Source organism: Mustela nivalis (genome assembly GCF_964662115.1).
Source record: "Mustela nivalis genome assembly, chromosome: 4".
In the NCBI taxonomy this organism is placed as follows: Eukaryota; Metazoa; Chordata; class Mammalia; order Carnivora; family Mustelidae; genus Mustela; species Mustela nivalis.
The window spans coordinates 81,202,631-81,213,910 of record NC_139023.1 but is presented as its reverse complement, the minus strand read 5'-3'; the positions used below and the strand labels follow the sequence as shown (position 1 = coordinate 81,213,910).

At 41.0% G+C, this 11,280-nt stretch overlaps 1 pseudogene across 1 annotated transcript; it reads right to left on the bottom strand.

Moving 5' to 3' along the window:
* Positions 1-8,611: 8,611 nt before the first annotated feature.
* LOC309863551 (X-ray repair cross-complementing protein 6 pseudogene) lies at positions 8,612-10,682 on the bottom strand (annotated as a pseudogene). The gene has a single exon. The product of its transcript is annotated as an X-ray repair cross-complementing protein 6 pseudogene (transcript).
* Between the last annotated feature and the right edge of the window lie 598 nt (positions 10,683-11,280).

The window sequence follows — 11,280 nt, the reverse complement described above, 5'->3', positions numbered from 1 at the left end:
CCAGTGCCAAAGCAAATAGCAGGGAGCTCTCTGGGTTTGTTCAGTGGTACACTAGGTTGCTGAGGACGGGGAAACTTGCAGAATATAAAATGTCTGGTTGCAAGATATGAGTTTAGGAGCAGCAGAGTGAATCTCTTCTGGTGATGGATCATTATGCTGAAATCAATCTTCACAATGGAAGACAAAGTCGGCAAAAATGAAATATTCCCTCAGAACCAGGGATTTAAAGTATAGTAGGCTGCTCCACTGTTAGTAGCAATCAATGTTGACTCAGTTTAAGACCATGCAATCCCCTCTTAGCCTGACCTCATTATATCTGATACTAATGAGGGACTGAAGTCCAGTGGTCATGGATGGGCGTTTAATATTTCCACAGTCACACTGATTCAAAAGTCCTTTATCAGCAAAGGCATGGGAGAGAAATACATTGGCTTCTCAGCAATGCAACCAGCTGTAAAGTATCTCTCAACAAATCCACCAAGGTGTGAACATCAAAAGCCCAGGAGGAGCTATTTATATTTGAAGATTATTAAGCATTAACTGCACAGGGGAATTGCCTCCGAAAATGGCACCCCTGACTAGACACTTCTGTATTAAATCCTAGAAGATGCTGAGCTCTCCTGAGCAATTTTCATTCTTATGAGATTCTGCATCTTGGCTTGGAGTGTGTTCCTCCTATGGTATCTGGACAGGATGGGGAGGGAAAGTAGACTCCCAAGGACCTGGGAGACTTGAATGTCAGTTACCTTTGTACAGACCAAAAGACTGCCTACTATGTCTGTGATGGCACTTTTAAACCCAAGGTGAGGTTGATATATACAGTTCATGTCTGCTGATGAGGATGTGTGCAAATATATCGTAGGATTCTCAGACCAGGAAAAGCTTAGCATCTGTGACTGTATCCTGGCCCTGCTGGAATAATGGCCACAAATCTTGGCTGGAGTGATTCTCTCTGCCAAAAGAAGGGTTTTAAAGCCTAGGGCAGTGTTTCCCAAACTGAACGCAACAGGGTGTAAATATGTGCGAGGAGATACAAGGATTACAAGGACAATTCGTATGAGAACTGAGATAAACAAGTTAAATTAAAATTTGGAATATTTGCATGTGTTATTCATGTGTACAGAAAAATCTATATAAAAATATACATAAGGGATAAAGAACAATAAAAACCCACCTTAATAAGTACAACATTAGGGGCACCTGGGTGGCTCAGTGGGTTAAAGCCTCTGCCTTGGGCTCAGGTCATGATCTCAGGGTCCTGGGATCAAGTCCTGCATCGGGCTCTCTGCTCAGCAGCGAGCCTGCTTCCGCCTCTCTATCTGCCTGCCTCTAATAAATAAATAAAATCTTAAAGGAAAAAAAAAAGTACAACATTACCAATCCCATCAGTCCCTCTGGTTGCCCCTTTTGATTCTGTCCTCCTTTCTCCCCAGGTAATCAGTTTTCTGAATTTTATGCGTAATTTTAGTTTTCACAATGGTTCAACTATGAATGTATATATCCTTAGATAATATATTTTTAAATTTTACATGCTTTTGAATTAGCTTTGTATCATTCACATACTGCAGGTACTTTTCCGAGACTTGCTGTGCGTCCAGTTCTATGTTCCTGGCCTTCCTATGTATTGATACACACAGCTGTAGTCCTTTTTCATTGCCTATTCATTCTATGGATGTACCACAATTTATTTACCATTCTTTTGTCTGATAGATATTGTGTTGCTTATTATGTTTTACTATTACAAACAATGGGATTATGGATTTCCTTGTACATGGTTCCTGGAGCACATGTGCAAGATTTTCTCTAGGATAGGGGCACCTGGGTGGCTCAGTTAAGTGGCTGACTTCAGCTCAGGTCATGATCTCAAGGTCCTGAGATTGAGCCCCTTGTTGGGCTCCCTGCTCAGTGGGGAGCCTGCTTCTCCCTCTCCCTCTCCCTCTGCCTGCTGCTCTTCCTAGTTGTGCACTCTCTCCCTCTCTCTGTCAAATAAATAAATGTGATCTTTGAAAAAAAAGAATTTCTCTAGGATATATATATGTAAGGGTAGAATCACTGAATGTGAGGTTAGGCACATCTTCATCTATAGAATAAACCAGACTGTGGTCAAAAATGATAGTTATGGGGCACTTGGGTGGCTCGGTGGGTTAAGGCCTCTGCCTTCAGCTCGGGTCATGATCCCAGGGTCCTGGAATCAAGCCCCACATCAGGCTCTCTGCTCAGCAGGGAGCCTGTTTCCTCCTCTCTCTCTGCCTGCCTCTCTGCCTACTTGTGATCTCTATCTGTCAAAAAAATAAATAAAATCTTAAAAAAAAAAAAGATGGTTACTGGGGTGCCTGAGTGGTTCAGTTGGTTAAGCAGACTACCTTCAGCTCAGGTCATGATCCCAGGGTCCTGGAACCCCAAATCAGGCTCCCTGCTCAGCAGGGGAGTCTGCTTCTTCCTATTCCCCCTCGTCATGCTCTCTCTCTCTCACACTCATTTTCTCTCTTTACAATAAATAAATAAAATCCTTTTTTAAAAAAATGATTGCAGGGTCACCTGGGTGGCTCAGTCAATTAAGCATCTAATTCTTGGTTTCAGCTCACGTCAGGATCTCAGGGTCATGAGATTAACCCTGGCATTGGGCTCTGTGCTCAGCAGGGAGTCTGCTTGAGATTCTTTCCCCCACTTTCTCCCTCTCCCTCTGTTCCCCACCCCCACTCGTGCTCTCTCTCTCAAATAAATAAATAAAATCTTTTTTAAAAATGATGGTTACAATTTTTATTCATTCCAACAGACTTTAAAAGTTTATTGTGCCATCCTCATCAACAGTTGGTAATGTCATACTTAAATTTTTTGCCTCTTTTGTGGTTTTAATTCTTATTTCTCATATTAGTAAGTTGGATCATCTTTTTATATATTTATTGGTCCTTTGAATTTCCTCTTCTGTAAATGTGTTTCCTTTTTTTTTTTTTTTAAGTTTTTATTTATTTATTTGTCAGAGAGAGAAAGCAGAAGCAGGGGGAGATGCAGAGGCAGAGGGAGAAGCAGGCTCCCTGCTGAGCAAGGAGCCTGATGTGGGACTTGACCCCAGGACTCCAGGATCATGACCAGAGCTGAAAGAAGACGCCCAACTGACTGAACCACCCAGGCATTCTTGTGAATGTGTTTCCCATTCTTGCCCAATTTCTGTTTGTGTTGTTTATCTTTTTCCTTATTGATTTGTAGTTCTTTGTGCATTCTTCATGATAATTCTTAATTATATGCTTGTAAATTTCTTCCAATATCTGATTTATGTTATTACTTTTTTTTTTTTTTTGAAGATTTTATCCATGTATTTGAGAGAGAAAGAGTGAGCGTGAGAGAGAGAGCGCAGGCAGGGGGAGGGGCAGAGGTAGAGGGAGAAGCAGACTCCCTGCTGAGCATGGAACCTGACTCAGGGCTCTAGGACCCTGGGATCATGACCTGGGCCCAAGGCAGATGCTTAACTGACTGAGCCACCCAGGCTCCCTATGTTATTATTTTCTTAATGGTGTTCTTTCATGAAAAGAATTTGTACATTTTAATATAGACATATCACTTTTTATGTTGTGCTTTGGGGTCTGATTTTAGAAACCAACATATAAATGCTCTTTGAAAAAAAAAAACTTACACAAATACTAACTACCCCCGAATAGAGTGGCCATTTTCTTTTTTTTTTTTAATAATTTTTTAATTTTTTTATAAACATAAAATGTATTATTAACCCCAGTTACAGGTCTCTGAATCGCCAGGTTTTACACACTTCACAGTACTCACCATAGCACATACCCTCCCCAATATCCATAACCCCACCCCCTGTCCATAACCCAACCACCCTCACATACTCCCCCTCTCCCCCTGGCCACCCTCAGTTTGTTTTGTGACATTAAGAGTCTCTTATGGTTTGTCTCACTCCCGATCCCATCTTGTTTCATTTATTCTTTTCCTATCTCTCAAACTCCCCATTTGCATCTCCACTTCCTCATATCAGGGAGATCATATGATAGTTGTCTTTCTCCAACTGACTTATTTCACTCAGCGTAATACCCTCTAGTTCCATCCACGTCGTCGCAAATGGCAAGATTTCATTTCTTTTTTTTTTATTAATTTTTTATTTTTTATAAACATATATTTTTATCCCCAGGGGTACAGGTCTGTGAATCACCAGGTTTACACACTTCACAGCACTCACCAAAGCACATACCCTCCCCAATGTCCATAATCCCACCCCCTTCTCCCAAACCCCCTCCCCCTGGCAACCCTCAGTTTGTTTTGTGAGATTAAGAGTCACTTATGGTTTGTCTCCCTCCCAATCCCATCTTGTTTCATTTATTCTTCTCCTACCCACTTAAGCCCCCATGTTGCATCACCACTTCCTCATTTGATGGCTGCATTATATATATATATATATATATATATATATATATATATATATGCCACATCTTCTTTATCCATTCATCTGTTGATGGACATCTCGGTTCTTTCCATAGTTTGGCTATTGTGAACATTGCTGCTATAAACATTCAGGTGCACGTGTCCCTTCAAATCACTACATTTGTATCTTTAGGGTAAATACCCAATAGTGCAATTGCTGGGTCATAGGGTGGCTTTATTTTCAACTTTTTGAGGAACCTCCATGCTATTTTCCAGAGTGGTTGCACTAGCTTGCATTCCCACCAACAGTGTAGGAGGGTTCCCCTTTCTCTGCATCCTTACGAGCATCTGTCATTTCCTGACTTGTTCATTTTAGCCATTCTGACTGGTGTGAGGTGGTATCTCATTGTGGTTTTGATTTGTATTTCCGTGATGCCAAGTGATGTGGAGCACTTTTTCATGTGTCTGTTGGCCATCTGGATGTCTTCTTTGCAGAAATGTCTGTTCATGTCCTCTGCCCATTTCTTGATTGGATTATTTGTTCTTTGGGTGTTGAGTTTGATAAGCTCTTTATAGATTTTGGATACTAGCCCTATATCTGATATGTCGCTTGCAAATATCTTCTCCCATTCTATCAGCTGTCTTTTGGTTTTGTTAACTGTTTCCTTTGCTGTGCAAAAGCTTTTGATCTTGATGAAGTCCCAATAGTTCATTTTTGCCCTTGCTTCCCTTGCCTTTGGCAATGTTCCTGGGAAGAAGTTGCTGCGGCTGAGGTTGAAGAGGTTGCTGCCCGTGTTCTCCTCAAGGATTTTGATGGATTCCTGTCTTACATTGAGGTCTTTCATCCATTTTGAGTCTATTTTTGTGTGTGGTGTAAGGAAATGGTCCAATTTCATTTTACTGCATGTGGATGTCCAATAGTCCCAACACCATTTGTTGAAGAGGCTGTCTTTTGGAAAAAATGTCTTTTGGACATTCTTTCCTGCTTTGTCGAAGATTAGCTGACCATAGAGTTGAGGGTCTATTTCTGGGCTCTCTATTCTGTTCCATTGATCTATGTGTCTGTTTTGTGCCAGTACCATACTGTCTTGAAGATGACAGCTTTGTAATAGAGCTTGAAGTCTGGAATTGTGATGCCACCAACTTTGGCTTTCTTCTTCAATATTCCTTTGGCTATTCGAGGTCTCTTCTGGTTCCATATAAATTTTAGGATTATTTGTTCCATTTTTTTGGAAAAAATGGATGGGATTTTGATAGGGATTGCATTACATGTGTAGATTGCTTTAGGTAGCATAGACATTTTCACAATATTTGCTCTTCCAATCCATGAGCATGGAACATTTTTCCATTTCTTTGTGTCTTCCTCAGTTTCTTTCATGAGTACTTTATAGTTTTTGAGTATAGATTCTTTGCCTCTTTGGTTAGGTTTATTCCCAGGTTTCTTATGGTTTTGGGTGCAATTATAAATGAGATTGACTCCTTAATTTCTCTTTCTTCTATCTTGTTGATGGTGTAAAGAAATGCAGCTGATTTCTGTGCATTGATTTTATATCCTGACACTTCACTGAATTCCTGTACGAGTTCTAGCAGATTTGGAGTGGAGTCTTTTGGATTTTCCACATATAGTATCATATCATCTGCAAAGAGTGATAGTTTGACTTCTTCTTTGCCAATTTGGATGCCTTTAATTTCTTTTTGTTGTCTGATTGCTGAGGCTAGGATTTCAAGTACTATGTTGAATAGCAGAGGTGATAATGGACATCCCTGCCATGTACCTGACCTTAGCGGAAAAGCTTTCAGTTTTTCTCCATTGAGAATGATATTTGCGGTGGGTTTTTCATAGATGGCTTTGATAATACTGAGGTATGTGCCTGGAGTGGCTGTTTTCTATTTGGGTTTAATAATCACAATTTCTCAAGAAATGCTATACAAAGATTACTGGAAAGTACCTGTATCTTACGTAATTTAGTGTGATAGTTTTAACTTGGCATTTCCCAAGTTTAAAATGACCCTACTTTTTAAGTGAGGGTACATTTTTATGATAATAAAAGTAATTTACAAATTCATAAACATGTAGCTTACACTTCCCTCTATATTCCTAAGAAAATGATGGCAGAATGGCAATGGAAGAGGCAGCTTGATATTTGTATTCAAAAAGATTAAAAAGTTAACCATCCTGAGGGAAATAACCCCCCTAACAATTCAGTGAATTACAACTAGAAGTCTTCATGTGCTGATGAATGTACTCAACACTATGTTTGAGTAGATCTCACTTCTTGATTTCACAAAATACACATGTACATTACTGTATACTCTCACGTGGCTGAAAGGGGCCATCTTACAACTAGAACTTTTTTCCTGGGTGTTACATGGATGGTAGTCAAAATATTTCAGGTACAGGAAATATTTTAAGTGATAATTGGTATTTCATAACATAAATTCTCTCCTACTTCTAGCAATTAATTTTTACCACTTCCAGCTGAAGTTATAGCATTTCTACTTTTTCAATTGTGGGTTTTGGTTTTTTTTTCTGTCAATAATGCATGGAAGTACATTTCCTGTAGAAGCCCCATCTTGGTTGCAGTGTGTGCTCATTCTGTGCAACATTTCCTCTAATGAATGGAGCAAACCTGTGAGCAAACACAGCACTAAAAAAATATATAAAGTCAGATCTGTGGTCCCAAAATAATCACAACGAAAGTGATTAATAGTTTGTTTTAATGAGGTAACTGGGATTTAATAAGTTATTGATTTTTCTTAGCATCTTACTAAAATACTTTGGAATGTAAAAAAAAAAATCTTCCACTCATATAGGGCAGTATTGATTAAGCATGAATTCATACATTGGGATTCTGGATGCTTTGTTATCTCAGGGCCAGTGCATACTACCTGATTAGTATTGATTGCACTGTGGCCATCAGTGAATTCTCAAGGCATCGTTTTTTGTCAAGGAAGAATGAATTGTTTAGTGTGACCCTGAAATCACTTTGTAGTAGATCCAGAAAAAGTTGAGTTGTTGATGACTCAGAGCAAGAGGCCATGGATTTAATTTGTTGAACTGGATTTAATTTGTTCCAATGGTTTCAGTATTACAGTTATGGTTAGGAGATGTTCTCTTTTGATATTCTTTTACTTCATTTTTCTTACACATTTTCCTCTGCCCTGTATATTTCTTCTCCTATTTTCTGCTTGGCAAACTTCTACTCATCCTTTAATACCCAACTCAAAAATCATCTTCTCTGTGACTGCATTCTTGATCCCTTAGAAAGATTCTGTTCTCCTGGGTCACACTTTGTTGTGCTTAAGTTTTCACTACTGAGTGATAAGTGCTAGTAATTATGTTTTATATCTGCTCCCTACTAAACCACGAATTTCTTTTGGACAGGGCTATATATTATCTCTTATGAGTTGCTTGGCCCTTAAAATGCCCCGTATTTAAGAAGGTACATGGTTGGCAGTGTGTAAATGCTTGCTGCTGTTACATATTGGGTAGGTATCCCTTATCAACACTCAGAATCTGAAACTTCTGGTACCACAAGATTTAAATGGGCTTTACTGCCTTGGAATTGGAAGTTACGGGTACCATAATACTAAGTACCTTCAATAGTCACACCACCACCTCTACATACAAATGCATCACATTCGGTGCTGAACACTTTAAGTACAAAATCTCATTAATTTCTCACATTGGAGCAAAATCATTGCTCCATTTTAGAGGCAGAGAGAAACTTAATAAGTCATTTTCCCAGGGCCACATCGCTGATTAATGGTGAACCAAGAAGTCAAACCAAGTCCTCTCTGACTCCAAGGCCCATGTCTATAGTGTGATTTAAGAAACTTTGAGAAATGCCCATCCAAACCAGGAACCTAAAATTCCACCCATAGAGATTTTTTTTTTTCCAGTCTTCAAGGCTTTATAGGGGGAACAGAAGTGAGAATGTGAAATACACCCAAATAGAGTATTCTAATATTTTGGAAAATAGTTGGTGAATAATATTTTTAAGTTCCTACCAACTGACTTCTCAACATGGCTCAGTTGATAATGAGAAAAAGTTTTCCCTTTAACGGTAGTTCATATGAGAAAGAGGATACAGAAAAGAGAGCCAATGAGGGGCCAGAGAGAAAGGGGGTGTCTAAAGTTCTAAAGAGAGCAGAACATACTAAAGACCAAAAAAGGTGGTTGTGGGGGTCCTTTTTTGTTTTTTTTTTTTTTTTTTTTTTTTTTTTTTTTTTAGTACAAAGTTAAGGCTCTTTATTCAGACAATAAAGCAAAGCAAAGTGAGGCGGCCATGCTGTTTCCATGGCAACGGAACATCTCATAAATGTAAAGTCCTTGGCTTATAACAGGCAGACTCTTCCTGGCTCAGGAGAAACCGGTTTCAACTCGAGAACAAAACTAGGCAGCCTGGCTAGAGTGCAGAAGGAGGGGGCTGGCTGGCTGGTCAGTTCTGGAAGCGCTTAGTAAGTGCGTCCAGCAGCTCCTGCTTCTTTAATCCGCCCCTCAACCCATACACCCTGCAGGCTTCCTTCAGCACGGGCACAGTGAGCTTACCCAGCGTGCCCTTGCTCACGTGGGCCTTCAGATCCTCTTCAGATAACTGCATCTTGGGCCTTTTGCTTCCAGAACCTTCATCATCTTGCTTCCTCTTGGAAACTTTTCCTTCAGGATTGTAATCCGGTGGGTAGACAAGCTCCTTAAACTCACTCACCAGGAAGCCCAGTCTTTTGTCTATTGCTTCAATTTTAGGCAGTGTCAGATCCACCACCTGCTCGGGCTCCATGAGATCCAAAGCCAGCGCCTCCAGGTTCCTGAAGTGTTGCTGCAGCACCGGGTTCTCGAAGCTGTCACTTCTGTAGTTGAAACGGAGCTTCTGAACGATAGCCTTCATCTTATCTATCTGCTCTGGGTTCGCCATGACTTTCTCGGTAAAGAGCACCTTCCGCTTATCGTCCGCGTAGGGCAAGAAGACGAGCTGGAAGCCTGGGGGAGTCACCTGAATTTTCTGCTTATCCAGCTCCTCTTCCTGTGGCAACAAGGCCACAAAATAAGGAGGAATGTTCTGACGGGCGGTGTACCGACACACGGCCATGACCTCCTTCTCCAGACACTTGGTGAGGAGAGCATGGAACAGGGTTGAGCTCCCATTCACCAGGGACTCCTCGGGGTACACGAACAGGGAGGGCCTCAGGTGATGGTGTTTCTTCAGCATTGTCAAGGGCTTGAAACCGATGAGAATCAAACCTGGTTCATCAAAGCGTTTCAGCTCTTCTGTTTCCTCTTTCTCTAGTACAATCTCACGACTCCCATAGCTCTGAGACCTCTTGGTGTCACTAGGCAGAAGCAAACTGCCCGTATTTACATTAAATGTCCGGGTCTTAGATTTCACTGGTTCATTGGTTTCCCGATAAAGCCTCACTGGAGGAGGTTTGACAGCCTTCTGGACCATATTATACATGCCGACAGTGAGTGCTATATCTTTGCTCAGCTTAAACTTCAACCTGCACAGCACACGCTTCTTGGTCTCCTTGGCGCGGACCTTCCTTAGCAGGTCCTCCAGTTTGCTGGATTCCTCAAAGTGAACCCCTAAGTCCTCATCCTCGGCTGTGCTGATGATATCTTGGTAAAACAAGGATATGTCAAAGCCCCCACGTTTCTTCAGGTGCATCAAGTCCAGGAAGATACCTGTGTCACGGAGATCTCCAGCTTTGGTCCTGGCCCGGCTGGCTTTGGCACTGTCAAGGCCATGGGGGTCATCTTCATTGGTGAACAGCATGATCCTCTTATGGCTCATCTTGACCTGGACATCGCTAAAGAGGTTGGCGCAGACCCAGAGCACCTCACTCAGTGAGTAGTCAGACCCATGGCCGATTAGGTCTTGGAAATGTTCCTTCCCCTGCTCCCCTTTAAACTGGTCAAGCTCGAGCACTCGTTTCGCACCTGGATTATCCAACTCCTGCAAGACGTAAATATTTTTGAAATTCACTGAATTTTTATCCTTCTCAGTACCATAGAACACCACTGCCAAGAGATCTTGATCACTGCTTATGATCTTATTGGTATACACACTCAGGATACACTGGATGCTCATGTCAAAAGGAGTCATTTCATCTTCACCCTCAGATTCAAACATGGCCCTAGAACCATCAACCAAAAAAATCAAACTATCTCTTCCTGAGTATGTATATTCTCCTCCTGCTTCAAGTCCCTCTTCTTGTTCTTCTTCCTCATCGCCCTCGTTTTTGTAATAAGACTCCCAACCTGACATATTGTTTACTTAGAAACAACGAAGAGATCAATTTGGACAAAAGGCCCCTTTTTTGTTTTTATAAAGGCTGACCACCACTGAGATAATGGGGTAACTTTGCGTAAATACAATGCCCATCCAGGACCTTATATCAATTTCCTATTGCTGTTGTAAAACCTAAAAGCAAATTTAGTGGCTTCAAACAACACAAATTTATTCTTTTGTAGTTTCGCTGGGCTAAAATCAAAGTGTCGTCAGGATTGCATTCCTTCTGGAGGCTCTAGGGAAAAAACTCATTTCTTTGCCTTTTCCAGCTTTTAGAGGGCATGGGCAGTTTCTGCCTTGTGAACCCTCCTCTGTCTTCAAAGTCGCTTCTAATCTCTTACTCTGACTCTGACCCTCACTCTCCTACTCCCTCTGTGACTTATAAGGACCCCTGTAATTACACTGAGTCACCTGGATTAACCCAGGATAATCTTCCCATCTCAAAAATCCTTAATCATATCTGCAAAGTATCTCTTACCATGTAGGGTGCTGTATTTATAGATTCGGGGAATTAGGATAAATAGACATCTCTGGGGTACATTATTCTGCATACAGTAAGTATGTTGGAATGGAAATTAGAAATCAAGAGACAGTGTTCCAATCTTGGTGTTGCCAT